Raw genomic sequence first — 18,883 nt, 5'->3', positions numbered from 1 at the left:
AGGCTTTGGAAGTTTGAACCCTGCTTGCCACCTTCTTTTCCCTCATCTAGTGAATTAAAATTGACCTGATTAGCACCCGGTTCTCAGAGCTATCCAGTGTTTAAGCTCCCATCACATGTAAAGACTGCTATATCTTCCTATTTCTGAGGTCGAGGAAAGAGTACCGTGCGTGCACCTGTGACAGGAAAAACGTACTCCACAGCTACTTCTGTAAAAACCAGACACTTGGTCCATGAAGTTTGCCGTCAAAATCTGTGGGCTGTGTGGGATGAAACTCTCTCATGTGGGAGAAAAACCCTCTTCAAATACTTCCTTTGGGGAATTAATTGCACAAGACCGCTTAGAGAAGGCAAACCAAAGCTGGCAGTCAGGAAACCAAACCACTATTTCAGCCCTTAAGGTTCTTAAAGTAAAAGAGGAAAAGTTTCACTTTTTTTTTCTTTTTTGGTTTGTTTATATGTTTCACTTAAAAACGGGAAACTCACCAAAGCTGTAAATAATTCTTCACTATTAAAGAAAGTAGAATCATCGGAAGATTAACGGAGTGTCCTTCCAGCCTTTGCTCAGTATCATTAGCATATCAAAAGAAATAATAAAGATATATTAAAATTCTGTTGGCATGGAGGGAATTCAGTGCTATTATTCAAATGAAAGACTTACAGTAAAGCTTTCTGTCATGCAAAATTTTGCTTCATTGGAAAAAATTATTGCAAGGAGTGTGGTTTCCTTAAAGAAAATGATATAAAATTACTATTGGCTGATAATATGTGACCTGAGCATATTAAAATACCTTTCATCTCGAGCCACAGCGCAGACTGCTTGCTTCATATCTGATGTAAGTGGGTAATCAACCACGACAAGAGCACAGGTATGAGACAAGGCCAAACCAAGTGTGTGGCATGTCCAAGTTAATTCTTCTTTTATGGTAGTGCCGGACTCACGCCATCATCACAAGGGTGAAAATACACTACTTCATTCACCAGATTTCCCTTGAGGGAAGTTATCTTTTCTGAGAGAAGAAAAAAAAAAAAAGTGCTCCCAACGTAAAAGAGCTCCTGTTATTCCTAAATTTGGGGATGAAAAGTGTTCTCCCAGAGTCTGCTTCTGCTTTTCCTGGCAGCTGATCCACTCTACCAGCTATGAACCACTTAAGAGTAACTGCCTTCCCCTTGTGCCATCAAGTTCAACACCCTAAATAACTGGGTGAGATCACAGAGATCCCTCATGACCTAACTTTCCCAGGGCCCTTTACTGGACTTTTAAAGTGATTCTTTCCCTATAGTATACACATGAGGCACAATGACTCTCGTCTTAAGTTTTTAGAAAAAGCAGGTTTGGAGTTTTATGTAGTTACCCCAACATCTCCCCTTTGCACTGGGTATGGAGACCTCACATGAGTCTTCTCTTTATGCCATTATATAGCCACTCCTGGATTGGGTACATGGCCATACCTAAGTGACACCATTCCAGCAGACTTGCCCGACTCCTTTAATGTTTCTCAAAAAAGTAAAAAGAAACAGCCTCCTGTTTCACTGGAGACACAGGGAAGGTATTCCACCGATTTTGAGGGCCGGCTATCCTTAGGGAAACACACATTTGAGATTTTCTACTATTCTCACAATTCTAAAGTGATATTCTTTCCATGACCAGCAAGTATATCCTACTTTTTTCCATTTGTGCTACAAAAATCAAAGAGAAGAGAATGGGGATGACAACTGAGAGTGAAGCGGGAGGTATCTCTCCTAGAAAGTGCCCTGGGAGAAGAGAAAGAGCAGAATCTCTGTTACAAACGCAACTTCTTTTTGCCTTTACCGATGTGGGACATGAAGAGATGCGGAGGGGCAAATATTCATATGTAATCTTGGCCTCTGTCTTAAATCAATAAGAGTATTTACACTAATACGTTAAGATCCGTCTCTGCTGTGCCCTTCTCAAAAGAGAATAGCCCACTTCTAAAGACCAAAATGATTTCAGGTATACCCACCATTAAAACCCATAGGACTTTGCCAGTTACAATTTTAAAAACTGTATTATGAGTATAAAAACCCTCAGAACATTAACGGGTGGTTCACATCAACAAGCCCACCCCTAACTTTTCCAAAGGGCCCAAAGTTGGGTAATTATTTGCAAGTGAGAAGTTAGAAGCAACAGTTTACTCCTTCTTATCTATGGTCACGCACTTTGATATGGCAACTTGCAGAGTGATTGAGATACAGACCTATTTCCCAACCTCTGGGCCTCCCAGTAATCCTCTGAAAACCAGGTCTTTCTTCATGCACTGGCTTCCTTCTCTTCCACCAAGTCTTCATAAACATACATATGCATAATTTAAAGAAGGTACAGATCTTGAGATCAGAACCCAGTCTTCTGAGAGGTGCACTGTTCTAATTATTGAGCTAAAGGAAAAACAGAAGGAGGGGAAAGGAGGAGGTTAAAGGGAGAATGAATGCTCTTTGGAATTTAGAGAATGTTTTACTTTAGCATTTTGTGAAATGGACCTCTTACTACCCAAAGCATCTAGACCTTAAAAAAATAAATAAAATTTTTAAAAAAGACCAGCTCACTAGTTGTTGCAAAATGCTAAGGTTATAATGAAAAAGATCTTCCTATGACCTGGCAGTCATTAACAGCAGTTTACACCCGACAGTACTGAATGAGGCCTCTGCTAAACTTGCCTTTTCCAGAGAGGCAAGGAGTGAAGAGTGGGAAAGAAAAGTAACCGCATTTCAGCACCAACAGAGAAGCCACTAATCAGACATTCCACTATCGCTTTGGTAACTATGTTTGCTGTTTAAGGAAGGAGGTTCTTTACAGTCTATCCTCAAGCAAATAGATTTGCAGGAAGGGGGTTAGAGGGAGTCACACAGGGTCGGAATGTCTATAATCTGGGGGCCCTGTGGACGCAAATCCACAAAGCCATTGAAATTGCATGGAATCAAACTGAAGTAACTGAAACAAAAATGTTCCTGAAAACTGATTATAGAGAGTAATCAGCTAAAATAATACTGAATTCTAACTGTTCAATGTAGCATAACAGCAAAAGCAATGCACCACACCTTTAGCTGATTATATACAATACTGAAATACACCTGACGGTTCACCTTCAATCTCCTCTGTTAATTTTGGGTTCACTGCCATGGTTCTTCCTAGAAAATGAAAACTTCCCTTCTCTCCTTCAGCACAAGATTTGCAGATGCATTCATGGACCCCCTGTAGTACCCACTTTTTTCTTTCAGTGGAAGAAATCTCTTTTCAATTATTACAGATCAAGTTTCTGGAGTACCACTCATACCTGTGGATTTTCTCATTACCAAAAGTCTCATACTTCTCTTAAACAGGATGTAATTTTCACTCCAGCAAAAAAGAAGGCTTTACATTTTTATAAACCTTAATTAATCCATCTAGAAGAAAGGTAATTTAAAATTGCTATTGCCTCCAACAGGCCCCTCTGAATGACGTTTCTAAACACTTTATCTAGTCCCTATTCTCAATTTCTTGGGTATTACACTTAGAGAATCACAGAATATAAACACTGGAAGGATCTTTGGAGCTAATTTTAACTGAAGTCAATTTTACAGGTGAGAAAAGGTCAGAGAGGTTGATGTCATGCCCAAGGTCACACAGACATGTGAAGTAGAACTAGGGCTACAGTTCAGATAGCCAGACTCTCTGAACAATGTTCTATCTTGGATAACCATAGTGTGTTTTCCCCATATAGTATGTTCGAACATGTCTTAAAATGTGGTTCCAATATTTATGTGACAGAACGAATGTATTATTTTGTGATGTTTCATAGCATAACTTCTTCTTCTCCCACCCAATAGACAATGTGTTGGCACTATAACCACCTTACTTCTTACCAGGTCTTTAATAAGGAAATAAAGGCCAAATACACATAAAGAGCAACCAGAGGAAAGTTTGAGACACAAAGGGATTAAGGGGTGTAAGCATGAAATATGTCATGTCAGAGGAAAGGGGTCAAGGGCCCAAGAGTGTAGAGACAAGATAGTGCAGCTAAGAGGGCTCATTCTGTCTTAGACAGAAGAGGGAGAAATTCTAGAGTTTTGAGGTGCTGAAGAAGAGATATTTTAATATGTCTGATCCAAGAGTCTCTCAAATGTTTGGGAGATAAAATCCTATTTAGGTCAGGCTCCTTTCGGTACAATGCCATTTGAGGACTGACTCACATGGGTAAAAGCTTTACAAGTATTACATCTTAAAATTCTTCTTAACCCTTGACTGGGAAAAGAGCCTCATTTGACCTCTGACTCAACTAACCTAACATACTAACTCCATAGATGTCAAGTCATCAAAATGTTCTCTAGTAAGATAACGATACAATTTTGGGTGATACATAAAGTTATCCAACACAGAAAATGATGAAGGTAGAAAAGAATATTCTTGTACCATTTCTGCAAATAATTTACCCTGAATCAGGGGACAGATGTTACCCCCAGATGCTTCTTCACTTTCCTCTAAAGCCTGACAATTGTTTGCATATCTTTGAAATAGTACTTGTGTTTCTGAAATTGATTTATTGTATGTTAAAATTTACATAGTCTATGACTAAGCATCATCGTGAAAGCATTCTTTTAAGTAAGTCTCTTGAAGACTGCCTCGCTTAAGCTCTCTATTGATGTGTTTACATCACAGGATATTTAGGCATTGGCATCATTTGATGTGCTGAGATTAAAGACAATCACTTCATGTGCTACTTTTCCAACTCTAACTGAATAGGCCTGGGTGTGGGTGTCAGCTGTTGGCTTCTCCAGGAAATAAAATGTGTCCAGCCTGTTGGGGCACTTCTCCAGTCCTCTCTCTCAGCTAGATAAAACAGCTGTTTTTCTGAAAGTCTGGGCCAGTGACCTCCATAATTCAGACTTCATGTATGGCTGGTTTATGCCAGAAATTATGCTACCCGGCAGCAGAGGGGTAAGTCACAACTGCCTTCAGTTCAACAGGAAGACAGTGAATCTTAAGAACTGGTTCAAGAGCATTGTCCTGGGGCAGCTGGGAGACATTCTGGCAGCTATTATCCTGTTTGGTATGTTCCTCCAACGATCCTGCCACATGCACTCAAAAGATAAACCTAAACTTGGTTCATAAATTCAAAGTGGTGACTGTACATCATTCTATTTCCTTAAAGATCTTTACTTACTGATAATGTAGTCTTAAAATCCAGCAGTCATGGTGTTCATCGGTGCTATAAATCCATACAAGTGGCCTCTTGTTAAAAGGCAGACGCAAGATAAGGTAAAAACTGATGTGAAGGGAGACACTAGATTGAGCTAAGAATTTGTGGCTTAGGTGGCCAAAATCGAGGTTGGAAAAATAACACATAAAAAGAGATCTGCAGCAAAAATATGCTATTGGATCCATAACTCCTGATTTTACAACGTGTCTAGGTCCCCTCTTAGCTCCCAGTTTATTCCAATCAAATGTTCAAATGAGTGGGGAGGAAAGTCAATGACCAATAGAGGGAGCCACGGGGCTGAGTGTCTCAAAAAAAACCTGACTTGTTCCCAGAGGGGCCCTTTAGATTTGAATTTTTCTGATAAAAGGCAGAGCCAGGTGTCCTTTGTAACCAGTGGCTGAAATGTACTATAGGAGTGTATCACATTGTTGGTTTTCTTTAAAAAAAAACAAAAAAAAAAAACAATTTAAGCCTCTAGGAATAAATCACCTGCGTTTCAGCAATGCCAGAAATTTCCAGACTTATAGAGGTTTATTTGAAAGAAAACCAATCTTAGAAAATGTTCTTTCCAAGGCCACCACCAGCCAAGACTAAATGCTCAACTCAGTAAAAAACAAACCCTGGAAGCTGGGGGTCAGTGAGAGGAGGGCAGGGAAGCTCAAGCGCTGAGAGTTCAGGAGCGTGCAAGGGGAGTCCTGGTGCCCTGCCATGACTAGAACCTCCTGTCAACAGGCGCGGGAAGGGAGCCGGGAGGAAGAAAGAGGCAGAAAGGGGCCAAACAGGGTTCTCGGAGATGGCCCCGAACCCGCACTCCTGGATCCGGGTCTCTAAGGAGCAGCCAGGGCCTTGCCGAGACCGAAGTGAATACGTTTCTGTTGAACATTTCCATTGCACAGCTGTGTTGGGGATGGCTTGTTAAGACTTGAGACACTTGCATCATTCAGAACCCTTTGGGGGATAGAGATCAATTAGGACCATAAAAGAAAAATCCCTGGCACACCAGAGAAAAGCTGCTTGCTTTGTACAACTTATGACATTCACAGTAATACAGAGCAGTCCTCTTTCTAAGTCTATTTCTGATGTCAATAGGGAGGAACCTGTGAAGTTGGTATGCATGTGGCCTAAGAAACCCCCATTCGAGAAAATCTTGTGTTTTAATCTCAAAATCACCTTACTCTTTCTGGGGTCTTAGGAAAGTCATTAATCATCTCTGCGCCTTAATGTATTTATCTTAAATAGAACTGTTTTCAAATAACCACTCCCTTTATCATTTAGAGACACTTAAGGTCTTGCTAATTACTTTGCAGGATGACGCTACTTAAGCATACATTGTTACCGTTACTTATATAGCAAATTGATTATACTCAACACCTGGTAATGGCTCATGACATTTAAGCAGAAATCAAGTTAAAATGGAATAAAATTCCAAATAAGCACATAACCTTTCAAGATGTAGCAAGAGCATTTTTGTTTCTTAAAATACAAAGGATAATTCCTAATGTCTCAAAGAGCCAGCCAAGGTCAAGGGTAAATAGAAAAGGGAAAAGAAACAATTAAATTATGGCTTAAGAGTCTCAAAAGGCCTCAATGTTCACTTCTGCATAGTTTGACATCAGTTAAAAGCTAATTCCCCCACACACACAAAAAAGTTTTCGTGGTTTTAAGATTCTATTTTAACTAAAGAAAGATGATATTTTTAATAATGATGTTGTATTATGTAAAATCTGAATATCGCTTCAACATTTAACAAAGTGTGTTTCAAAAAACAGTAGTACCTGAGATATTAATATGTGTTTATACAGAAAAAGCTTCTACAGTCAAATAAGTTTAGAAATACTCAATGAAACAACATGATTAGTTTAATTCACTGCAAGACTTCACAAAGACCTTAATATGCTAATTATATTTTCATTTTTCAAAAATGTTACACTGAATAGTGTACCTTAAACTTATTTGCTGACAAATCTTCCCAACTTGAGAGCATCTCTTGGGACTGATATTCTATGGAACAACTTGGGAACAGTTTAGAAGTCACTGCTCTACTTTATCATTTCAAGATCTACTGGGACGTGGTAATTTCAGTGTCACTAGTTATTATGTAATACACATTGAGTGTCAGTATAGCTTATGTCCTATGTCAGATCATAAAGTGAGAAACAATCCCCGTATAATTTCCAAACCCAGGTGAAAAAGGAACAACAACAAAAAAAATGAGCATGTCTTGGTTTAATGGCTCAGTTCTTCATAATAAAAATAATAGCAGAAATGCCAGAATAATTTAAGGTTTTAAAAATCTAGAAAGATAGATGATAAGAAGGAAGGAAGCAAGGAGATTGGACAGATTAAAATGATTTCTTCCTTCCCTCTTCTTTCCCATTGTCTAGAGATTGTGTATAAATAGAGAAATGACCATCAATAAGCAATAAGTTCAGTAAACAAGGAGCCTACATAATTTCATAAATTAGCTCAACAATCCCTGATCTGATAATTCTGTGTCACCTTAACCAGTATTAATAACTAAGGTCATTAGCCAAACTTCTTCCCTGAGAATTTACTTTCTCACCATAAATAGGGAGCTAATTCCTATAATAGGATCACACTTACTAGTATTCTAGTATATCTTGCTATATCAGGGATTATTTGGTTTATTGATGACACTCAGACCTCCAACCCCTATCAAATCCCCTATTTCTCTTAGGGCCATACTCTGGGAATTCTCTTTCTCCTTCACAAAGATAATGCCCAGAGATCAGTATCCTAAAATTGTCAGACTGGAGCATCCTCTCCTTTAAGAAAACTAGTAGTTCACAATCATCCAAAGGAGCAACTCAAACTCATCATTAGTAGTTATAGTAATACACAATATTGATTGTCTAACAGGATCACACATTGTATCATTATCTCCATTCTTTAAATCAGCCCTACAAGAGCTGTATTATCATTCTCAATTTAAAGACAAGAGAAATGGAGCCTCTACTTGGTCAAGCAACTTGCCTAGGGTCACACAGCTAGCAAGTGGCAGAGCCAGTATTCCCATCAAGGTCACACTCCACACTGCTCCTCCATGCTGCCTTTCATAGTGTCTTCTAGTGTCATAAAAGGAAGAAAAAACATCAATTCCCTGTGACAATGCCTCTGACTCATAAAGAAAGTGAGAGAATTCCAGTGGCTCTGTTCCTAGACACTGCCGACTGGCTCTGTTTCTTGTTTAATACTGTGATTTTAATTTCTTTTTCTTTTCTGTATTTTTTCCTAAAAGCATGCTGTCATTTTGGAGCCAAAAAAGTAAGGGCTATGTAACTAGAAAAACCAAAAAAAAAAAAAAAAAAAAAAAAACCTATCATTTCTCCCTAGAGTATTTTGTAAGGGGTAAGGTTTCTCCATAAATTCTCCCCAAGTGATCCCAAGTTGCTTGGCATCAGTCTGGGAGAGAGAGTGACAACCTAGCATGTCATTTCTAAGGCAGCAGAAATTCCCATGATTATATGAGGAACAGACAGAACAAAGGCATTACAGCATGTTAAACGAACTTGAATCTGGCTCATCAGATCATTCTTTTTGGCGTTACTTTTATTATCATCCATAGCCAGATGATGAGAGTCAAGACAACTTAAATGATTCCCTCAAGCCATGTGAGTCACCTTTAAAAAAAGTCTATATTGTCTACACCTGCTGCTTAACCAGCAGTGAGGGTATAAATGGAAATAAGTATACCTCGAGCCCTTCCTTTGTGTGGTGCCAAAGACAAAAGAAGAAACAAGGGCTAGTGCTTTCCATATGGTCACATTCTAAATACTTTTTTTTGGTTTTGTACTTGATCTTCCCTCTCTGCATGTGGTATTTCCTGCGTACCTACTGAATTAATTTGTACTCCTCCTCCAAAATTCAGGTCAGGTATCTTCTGCTTGGAGAAGATATGCCTGCAACCCGCCTGCCCCAAGCTGCCTTGCACACCTCTGCCATGCTCCCTAGCACTCTGTGCACAGCCATTATGGCCATGCCCTCGCTGTAACAGCACCAGCCTGTTCTACGGGCAAGACTGTGAGATCCTTGCAGAAGGATTCAGGTCTTCTTCATCTCTGCACCCTCAATAGTTAACACATAATAGGAACCTAATAAATCTGAAAAGAAGGAAAGGAAGAAAGCAACAGGGGAATAGAATACAGTGATGGTGAATGAGAAGCCTCTAAATATGCTTTGCTCCATCCCCATAGATTGTTCCAAGAAAACACAGTTTTGCCTAAGTCCATTCACACCCCTGCATATACATACAGTATTACTAGAATGACACTTTTTTGTACAGCGTTAACACCTCTGGAGCTAACCATGCGGCCCAAGATGAACTCCCATTGGTACGCTAATATTAAACACTGGCCTTCTAGCTACTGAATTACATAAGAAAAAAATTATTTGTTGGGTGGTGCCACTGTCCCAGGACTGACAGTACTCTGCTCAGAACTATTAGTGACATTATGAAACGTGGAACAAACACCTTAACTTGCCAGTCAGGCTATTATTCCCCCAACCAACCTCTTCCCTTTTCTCTACTGAGTGCCCCACATTGTTCTTTACACTTGCCAAAATAACCATAAATTCAAAGTCTTTTTAAAGTCTTCCCAAATACCGCAGCCTGCATTGATCCTTCTCTATTCTCAATTGACAAGCAGTTACTATAAATGTCACTTACATGTTGCCTGTACACTATATTGAAGAAATCAGAGCTGTCTGCTAGAATAATCCATAGTGATGAAAATGTGCTCTATCTGAGCTACCCGGTGTGATAGCCACCAACCACATACTGGCACCTGAGCACTTGAAATGTGGCGAATGCAATTGAGGTCCTAAATTTTTAAATTTTATTTTATTATAATCTCCTTAAATGTAAAAGCAAATAAACACATGTGGATAGTGCCTACTGTATTGGACAGCATAAAATATTTAAGCTTTCATGCGCCACATCTTGTATCCCTTGATGAGCATATGAACTACTGAAAAAATTGAATAAGATGCTTTATGTATCCCAAGTGAATGCCATGACCACAGTAGTGTTCTTTAAACACTGTGTTCAGTGTATTGCTTCCCCACCATGCCTGCCTCTGTTGTATTATCTTAAAGAAGTCCTCTTCCCTACATATATAATTTTAATAAAATACTACAGATAGTATATCCTTTTTTTTTTTTTTTTTGTGGCTTTAACTCACACAGAATGGCACTGTATTGTTATCTGGATCCTTTATCACTATACAAACAAAATAAGATAAAGAATGATTTGAACCGAGTCTTTCCAAAAGGAAGTTCCATTATTCATTGCCATCTCTTCTTTATTCCTTTTTGTGGGAAAAACATGTTTAAATACCTACTCATAGAATTGCCTCAGTTTTCAATATGACTGTTTCTACAGAGAAAGACTGTCCTGAGGTATCTGAAACAAGTTTAGTAAGAGATTTTTGCTTTTATCTCCCCCTGAAACCCCATGGCTTTCTGAAGGAAGGTAGTTCTTTATCATAGATTTTCCCAGAGCATTCTTGTCTCTATTTCTAGTGAACAACCTGAGGCTCTTTGAAGAAGGCTAAACCGTCTACCAGAAGGTCAAGGGAGGTCACATGTTTTTGGAATTTAACAATGATGTGCCCCTGGCACTTGCTGGTTTACCAACGGCCCTTCAGGAATCATCATGCCAACAGGCCAACCATGCAATAAAATCTTGTGCCTGGCAAAGCCTAGAGCAAAGTGATCAAACAGCCTGGCTGCAGATTAGATTCTAACTTACTAATAAGGCTTCAGAAAATAAACCAAAGTGAGTCTTTAACTGCAACAGTTTACAGGAGATGTTTAATGATTTCGGAGGTCGGCCACCCCGCATGCCTTCCTTCTGACTCAGGGAAGAGTGGGACAGGGGCAGAAGACACGCTCAAGAAGCCACAGCAATCAGCTGTATCTTTTCCATTTGCAGCTAAGTTTATTTGGAGTGACTGGAAAAACTTTCAATGAAAACTTTTTTTAAAATAATAAAATAAAAGAATTCACCCAGCTATCATGAGCCAGACAACATCGAGAAATAATTATGGGTGTGTATTTTCTCCTGCCTTGTAAAGTATTTACAAATTACAGCATGAGCAAGCTCTAAAGTAAATGGTAAAGATAGCAATAACATTTAACTTGTAAATTTTTTATATTTAGCCATAAAAGAATCACCATGTGTTTAAATCACATTTGAATACGTATAAATAAAATTCTCATCTGCAGACATGAGCCAGTGGCTAAAGAAAGAATCCATGACTCCCTTTCAACACAACAAGAACACTGGAGAAGCTTAGTACCTTGTTTTTATAAAACAGAATTCATTATCACCACATCAGCAAAAGTGTTAGTAAGTATCTCAATTTGGGAACTTTTAAAATGAAGAGAATGATACTGACAAGAATAAACTCTATAGAGAAATTTACTGTTTATGATGCGTTTATATACATTCTTTCATTTGAATTAGATAGAGGAAGAGTTTACACATTTTACACATGAGACAGTGGAGGCTTAGAAAGGTTAAGTAAATTTCACATCATTTAGATATTGAACGTTGGAGCTAGAATGTGAACTTGGATCATTCTCCTCCTGAAGCCCTCGTCTTTCTGCTAATTCAGGCGGAGCCTTAACAGTATCACATCCAGAGTATCTTGGCAGCATAAATCAGAAACTATAGCAAAGGAAAGTAGAATGATCTATAAGAGTTGATACGCAGGATTCAGTGATTAAGAATATGCTTTTCGGGGCACCTGGGTGGCTCAGTCGTTAAGCATCTGCCTTCGGCTCAGGGCGTGATCCCAGCATTCTGGGATCGAGCCCCACATCAGGCTCCTCTGCTATGAGCCTGCTTCTTCCTCTCCCACTCCCCCTGCTTGTGTTCCCTCTCTTGCTGGCTGTCTCTGTCAAATAAATAAATAAAATATTAAAAAAAAAAAAAAAAAGAATGTGCTTTTCAAGAAGATAGAATTCATAAGATATTATTCAACAATAGAAACAATTAGGGGCGCCTGGGTGGCACAGCGGTTAAGCGTCTGCCTTCGGCTCAGGGCGTGATCCCGGCGTTATGGGATCGAGTCCCACATCAGGCTCCTCTGCTATGAGCCTGCTTCTTCCTCTCCCACTCCCCCTGCTTGTGTTCCCTCTCTCGCTGGCTGTCTCTATCTCTGTCGAATGAATAAATAAAATCTTTAAAAAAAAAAAAAAAAACAATAGAAACAATTAATGTGTATTGAGGATTTACTCTGTGTCAAGCAGAATGCTGAAGCTTTTTTTTTTTTTTCATTTTATCCTGATCACTTTCGTTATAAACAGGAAACGATGGCACTTAAATCACTCCCTTAAAGTCACATAGCTGTAAGTAAAGGACCCAGAACATAAAACAAGTAGATCAGATCCTGAGCTCTCCTCTTTAACTGCTCCTTTTATCCCCAAAGAATCATTCACAACATCCTATTACTATAGCAAACAGATTTTCAGTGGTGGAAGGACAAGTGACATAAGAAATGACACTGATGACCAGCAGGAATGGTATTGTAGGTTGTCCTCTACACAGTTTATGATTTTAAAGGACACACAGTCCATTTTTTTAAAGATTTATTTATTTATTTTAGAGAGTGCATGCTGTGTGCCAGCAGTGGGGGAGGAACAGAGGGAGACAGATTAAATTCTCAAGCAGACTCCCCGCTGAGTGCAGAGTCCCAACTGAGGGCTCAATCCCAGGACCCTGAGATCATGACCTGAGCCACAATCAACTGACTAAGCCACCCAGGCACCCTGACACACAGTCCATTTTAAACCTGCCTGTCATTTTTAAAGGGTATTTTTTTTTTATTAATGCCAAAATGTATGTCATCTATGGGGGAAGATAACAAAAGATCTTAAATCATCTATGAGACGTCATTGTAATGTCACAAATAAAAGTACTGAGTTGAACATAAAAAGTCATGGGATCAAATCCCACTTTTGCCACCTAACAATGCAGCCACCCTGGGCAAGACAGTGACTTTCACTGAGTCTTTCTCACCTCTGCTCCAAAATAAGTCTACCTCTCCTGACTGTAATAAATGTTAAATGAGATAATATATGAGAAAATGTCTGGTGCTCACAAGGTACTCAGTAAAGGTCATTTGATAATAATCACTACCAATTATTGAATGCTTACTTAAGTGCCAGCATAATGGCCATTTAGGTGAGTAGAAGCTTTGAGCGTTGCTTTCTACATATTGCAAATAAGAGCACTAAGGATCTTTTTGCCTTGTAGTACATTTGATGAACTCTGGACTCCCATTCCAGGATGATGCTGTGCGCATGTAATGGTGGCAGCGTGGGCTCTTTATGTGCTGGTGTATATCTCTGGTCCTTGGAGTTTTTGGTTGGGGGAGGGTAGAAGGGTTATTTTTTGTTTTGTTTTTGTTGTTGTTTGTTTGCTTGCTTGCATTAAATTGCACTGCATCCATCTTCCACCAGTTCCCCAAAGGAGGAAAGTCCATGATTGCACAGCCCCTTCCCAGTCCGAGGCCACCTCCCTTTCATGGCAAAGCACACCATGTTTAGACAGGTGTGGTATCATCAGGAAAAAGATGGCTGTCCTGGGTGTCTCATCTAAGGTCTTAGCTCATCCTGGGGGCTTCGGGAGTTTTATGCTGCTATATCCTTCAGTACTCCCACCAAGGCTGCCAGGGTCCCAAATGCATCCTGGCCCCTGGATTTTGATGCAGTAATATGCCTTCTTAAGCCAAATGCATGCTCCCTATAACATTCAATGCCAGCACATCAAAATCCTTCCTTACATGAATTTCATTTTCCTGATAAAAATGTCCTAACTTTTTAATCCCTATGCCTTGAAATCTTCCAATCCAGGCTCCTTCAGAAAAAATGGCTTTAAGAAGCCCAATGTTAGAATAAGGAAAATTGCAAGCTACAGTGGAAGGCATTTTAGTTCATTAAGATAAAGGAAGAAAGACCATGAGAGGTTTAAAAGACATTGTCCCTCAAGTTCAGTTACCCTAGTTTTGTTTGTTTAGGACTCCAATCTCAACCTCACTTATTCATTCCTTCAACACATAGATATTGGGGCCTACCATGTGCCAAGCCCTGTGCTAGACACCCCTGCAGCTGAAAGACACAGAAACCAATAGAAAGCCACTTGGAGTATAAATGTAAGAACCCACTTCTTCATCTTCAAAAAAGGAGGCCACTTTTTGTGCATTTTTCACGTGAGTCAAGGTGTTCTGAGTCTTCTCTGAGACCATCATCCTCTTACAACCCACCTATCCCCACTCAGCAAGGGTTCTCACTCAATGTCAAGAATAATAAATTTGAACTCCATCCTGCTCACTGGTGCCAAAAAAGTGATAAGTCAGCACTTTAATAGACATATTTCAGACATTCAACACACATATATATAAATGTACAAAACAACAAACTGACTCTTAGTATTCTTTCAACTAACATTATTGTGAATTTTTAATTTTGTTGCCAGAGAGATGCAATTAATACTGACGGTCCTAGAAATGACACTGAGAGATTCTGAAGTCCTGGAATAGAGTCAGGTACTTTATTTCCAATAAATCCTCGTTGGATGAAAACTATCTGAATCACTGAGAAAAAATAAATTATCCTGAGCTGAGTCTTAGAATTAAAATATATTTAATGTACATTTTCATAACCTAGAATTCTAATTTCTGAAAACTTCAACCCTACAGAACACAACAGAAGACAAAAAGGAAGTCAAATGTGCTCAGTGGTTAAGAGAGTGGTCATTAAGGTTCATACTCATAAGCCATCACATGAACTTCTCACTTCAAAACTATTTGTTTCCACTTTACAAATCATTCTAATGAATTTGGTTCTCTGAGTCCTCAGAAAAGAACTGACTTGAGGTACCTAATTTGAATTGGGAAGGAGACTGCAACAGGTAAATGCATTTCCATAAAAGTATGGAAGCCTAGCAATAAAGGAAGAGAAAAAGAAATATAAAGAGATAAATGTTTTTAAAGCATAATGGCATTCATTGAGGAGACAAGTAGCCATATAGCCTTAGAAAGTTTATTTTTTTAAATATTTTAGTTATTAATTTATATGAGAGAGGGAGAGAGAGAGAATGCGTGTGCACAAATGAGGGGACGGGCAGAGGGAGAGGGAGAGAGAAAATCTCAAGCAGACTCTCCACTGAGTGGGGGAGCCTGACATGGGGCTCGATCTCACAACCCTAGATCAAGACCTGAGTCAGATGCTTAACCATCTGAGTGACTCACTGAATTACAGCTGAATATAATTATTGACATATTTAGTAGTGCCTTTTGAGAATTAAGGAAATTTCATATTTTTAAATAGATCCTATCAAATCAAACAGATGTAAAAATATCAGCTTTGGGAAATGTTTAATTATCCAAAATGTCTAATTCTCTAAAGATTTGGGAAAGTTGAGGTTATTTGAATATATATGAGTGTGTAAGCACATACACACACACTTATGCATCTGAATTATATTAAGTAGAATTCATAGTAAGCAAGAAAACCTCATGTCCCTAACATGCAGTATAAAGGATTATTAACTTTTTGGTTGTCAGCATCCAATAAAAGCATGATCAAAGTAGTTACCTGGAATCCAAAACCTTGAGTTCATGCTTTCTTTTCATCTACTGCAGTCGAGACCAGGGAGATTACCTCACTGCTCAGTGACTCAATTTATCTATTTGTATAATGAGAAAAACAAAAGCTTACCTCACAAGGGTCTGGTGGACTTTGTTCCTGTTTCAAAGCTTGGAAATGCTTAATATAAATCCCAATAATAGCCTGGTTTGGGGTTATTATTTTTTAAGCAAACACCCCTCAAGGAAAAGATGCAAACTAGTCTTTCCCTGCTTTTCTTTCCTTACAATCTTTCCTTTCCAAAGATCACCACAAAGAAACAAAGAGCCAAACACACTGACTCACGTCTTTTTCTAATAGTGTTGTGGTCAATTTGCTCCCGCATAAAAAAGTAGTAGTGCAGCTTTGAACTCTGGGTTTTGGAAGGCCAAGAGTGGAAAAACGTCTTTAGCAGCAAGAACGGCACATTCCAAATCTGTCCAAATCTGTCCAGTGTTAGAAAAGTCTGCTTGGGCGTGCAGTTCCCATTGAAGCCTAGATTTCTGTTATCAGAATTTTCTGACAGAGGAAGGGGCTGAATTTTGCTTTTGATGAAATGTTGAGTCAGTTATTTTTTTGTCATGTCAGACCTTACTCATTCAAGCCTTAAGATGGTTTCTCAGTTTGAACTTGGTTTTAGGACAGATGGGAAAATGGTGTAACTTTGTGCCTGGAAAACCTGGCTCCATCCTTCTTCGGGAGGGAAAGTTCTACATGGTTCAGAAAGCTGAAGATGCGCTAAGAGTCTTCACACAGGTTTCTGATACTGAAGGTGGTTATTACATTCCATCATTAATCAGATGTCATGCTTTTTGTTTTCTTAGATGTTGCTTTCTTAAAGTCTCTCACAATCTAATACAGTCATATAACTTTATAGTCTTAAAACTTTATGAAAGTACATTCACCATCTGAAATACATATGTATGTAAGTCTTGGTACATTTCTAAGTGGCTTGTGAAGTTCTTTGGCTACTAAGGTTGAACATCTGGCTTATCCTATGTATCACCCAATTAAAGAATTTATCTCAGTACTAAAATCTTATCACCTAAAGTTCTTGAAGGACATCTCGGGTATCTTCACTCTTTTCTCCCTGGGAGGAAATTTCCATAAAAACACTCTCAACTTACTGTTCCCCACCACACATCTTACCTGCAGACCACCCTATCCTTTGCTCCTTCCCTCCTGTTACAGTGGAAGAGATATTCCTTCCATATTCCCTGGGTGTTCCTCAGCCACCCCTCCTGCCTTCTGGGGACTTCACTCTGAATCATTTGCATCACCTGGCTATTGTAGCTGTAGTGCTCTTTTTCAGCACAGCCCAGACTGTGACTCACCTCTGTTCAAAATCTTTCAGAGATATTTCATGGCCCTCAAATTAGAGTCCGAACTCTCTCACAGGATTTACAAGGCCTCTCATGGTGTTGGCCTGCCCATCTTTCCAGATCCATTCCTTGTCATGCCTCCTGCTGTCACCAACCCCACTCTACAGTCACATTTCTCTTCAAGTGCTGTAGCTCTTCTATTCTAGGGCTTTCATCCACACTGCTCTTTCTGCGTGGAGCACTCTGCCTTCTTATCACCTCCCAACTACCTGATCATTCCAGAAGCCTTCCTTGACCCCAGGACTGGATTAGTTGATCCTGCTGTTCGCTCTCACATTGTCTTAACACATTCTACGGCATCTAACCCTCTCACTGTGAATGTTTCATTAACTGACTATCTCTTCAATTGGTATGGCCTGAATTGAGTCTGTCTTCTAAGCAGTGTGTCCCCAGCACAGGAGTCTGAAACTGAGTACAGATATTCAATACTTTTTGAATGAAGGAATGAATGAGGATACAAAATAATCATTAGAGGAGCACAGATAAGAGACAAAGCAGTAGATTCAAAGATCAAGCAGAGTTCTAGAAAAGGAGAGTGGTCAAAAGTCCAGCCAAAGAAGTCAGAAATCAAGAAGTCTTTAGAAACCAACAGTGCAAGGCTGGAATAAAAGGTCTAAGACAGGCCCTTAGCAATAATATATTGTAAGCAAAAAACTGCTAATCACAATCCCCAGCCAGGCTCTCTCATCCTCATCTTGGGCAAAGTTTCCCAGATCATGTCATGGCATGATCCAAGGACTACCTGCATCATGAGTCCACACCACTCAACTAGTCCTACTGACTCAGGATCTCATGGGGGTGGGCCAGAAATGTACATTTTTTAACCAGCATCCCAGAGGATACTTATCACCTCACCTTCCAGGCTTGAAGTGGGGACAATTACAACAGTTGCCGAATAAGGAGAACAAGAATAGGAAGAAAATACCCTTCCCAGTTGTGGCTAACTGAGTATTTTGAGCCCCCAGCTGCTCTACATGTGGGATATGACTCCTGTAGAAGGACATCTTTGACCTGGTTCATCGATGGTGAGGGAATGCCTAGCTGTCTCATGGTTGGCCCTTAAGAGGCTCCAACAAGAGTCATATGGATAGGGGGAGGGCTGCATTCATGGCACTTTAGTCATAATTCCCACTTAACTTCTCACTGTGACCTCCCTTCTTCTGTTTGAGGCATAGCCCAGTCTAATCCATCTAGTTAGCATTCTGTCTGGACTAATGAATACTTAACCAACATTCAATAAAACAATATTCCCTTGTCCATGACCTGGACAAAGGGCTAATAATAAATAACTATGAAAAATTCATTGTAAGCTATTGCTCCTCTGAGAAAAACAAAAATGTCCCCTTTATCCCCACTGAGCCTGTGGTTTTAAAGCCCTTTCCAATTTTGCATTATTGTCAAAGAAAAATAATTAGATATGGCTGACTGAAAAAAACATCTAGAAAGCTCTATCTGACGAAAAGAGGCTTACCTCAAACCAACATTTCTTGTTTTGATCTTATGTTCCGAGCAGTCTCATTTTTTCCTTCGGGTTGTACATATAGTTTTGTCATTTATGGGCATGCCTGTAATCTGTCATGCTCATGAGTCAAGAATAAACACTGATATTTATTACTGTTCTATCATTTATAGCTTAAGATTACTCTTCACCTTT

General features: G+C 39.3%; 1 protein-coding gene across 1 annotated transcript in view; it reads left to right on the top strand.

Moving 5' to 3' along the window:
* COL8A1 (collagen type VIII alpha 1 chain) overlaps positions 1-18,883 on the top strand; it is a 148,856-nt gene that overhangs the window by 1,009 nt on the left and 128,964 nt on the right. The gene's annotated exons all lie outside the window — the stretch shown is intronic.

This window comes from Ursus arctos, unplaced genomic scaffold (assembly GCF_023065955.2).
Source record: "Ursus arctos isolate Adak ecotype North America unplaced genomic scaffold, UrsArc2.0 scaffold_4, whole genome shotgun sequence".
Classification (NCBI taxonomy): Eukaryota; Metazoa; Chordata; class Mammalia; order Carnivora; family Ursidae; genus Ursus; species Ursus arctos.
The sequence above is the reverse complement of the archived record's forward strand: the minus strand, read 5'-3'. Positions and strand labels throughout refer to the sequence as shown.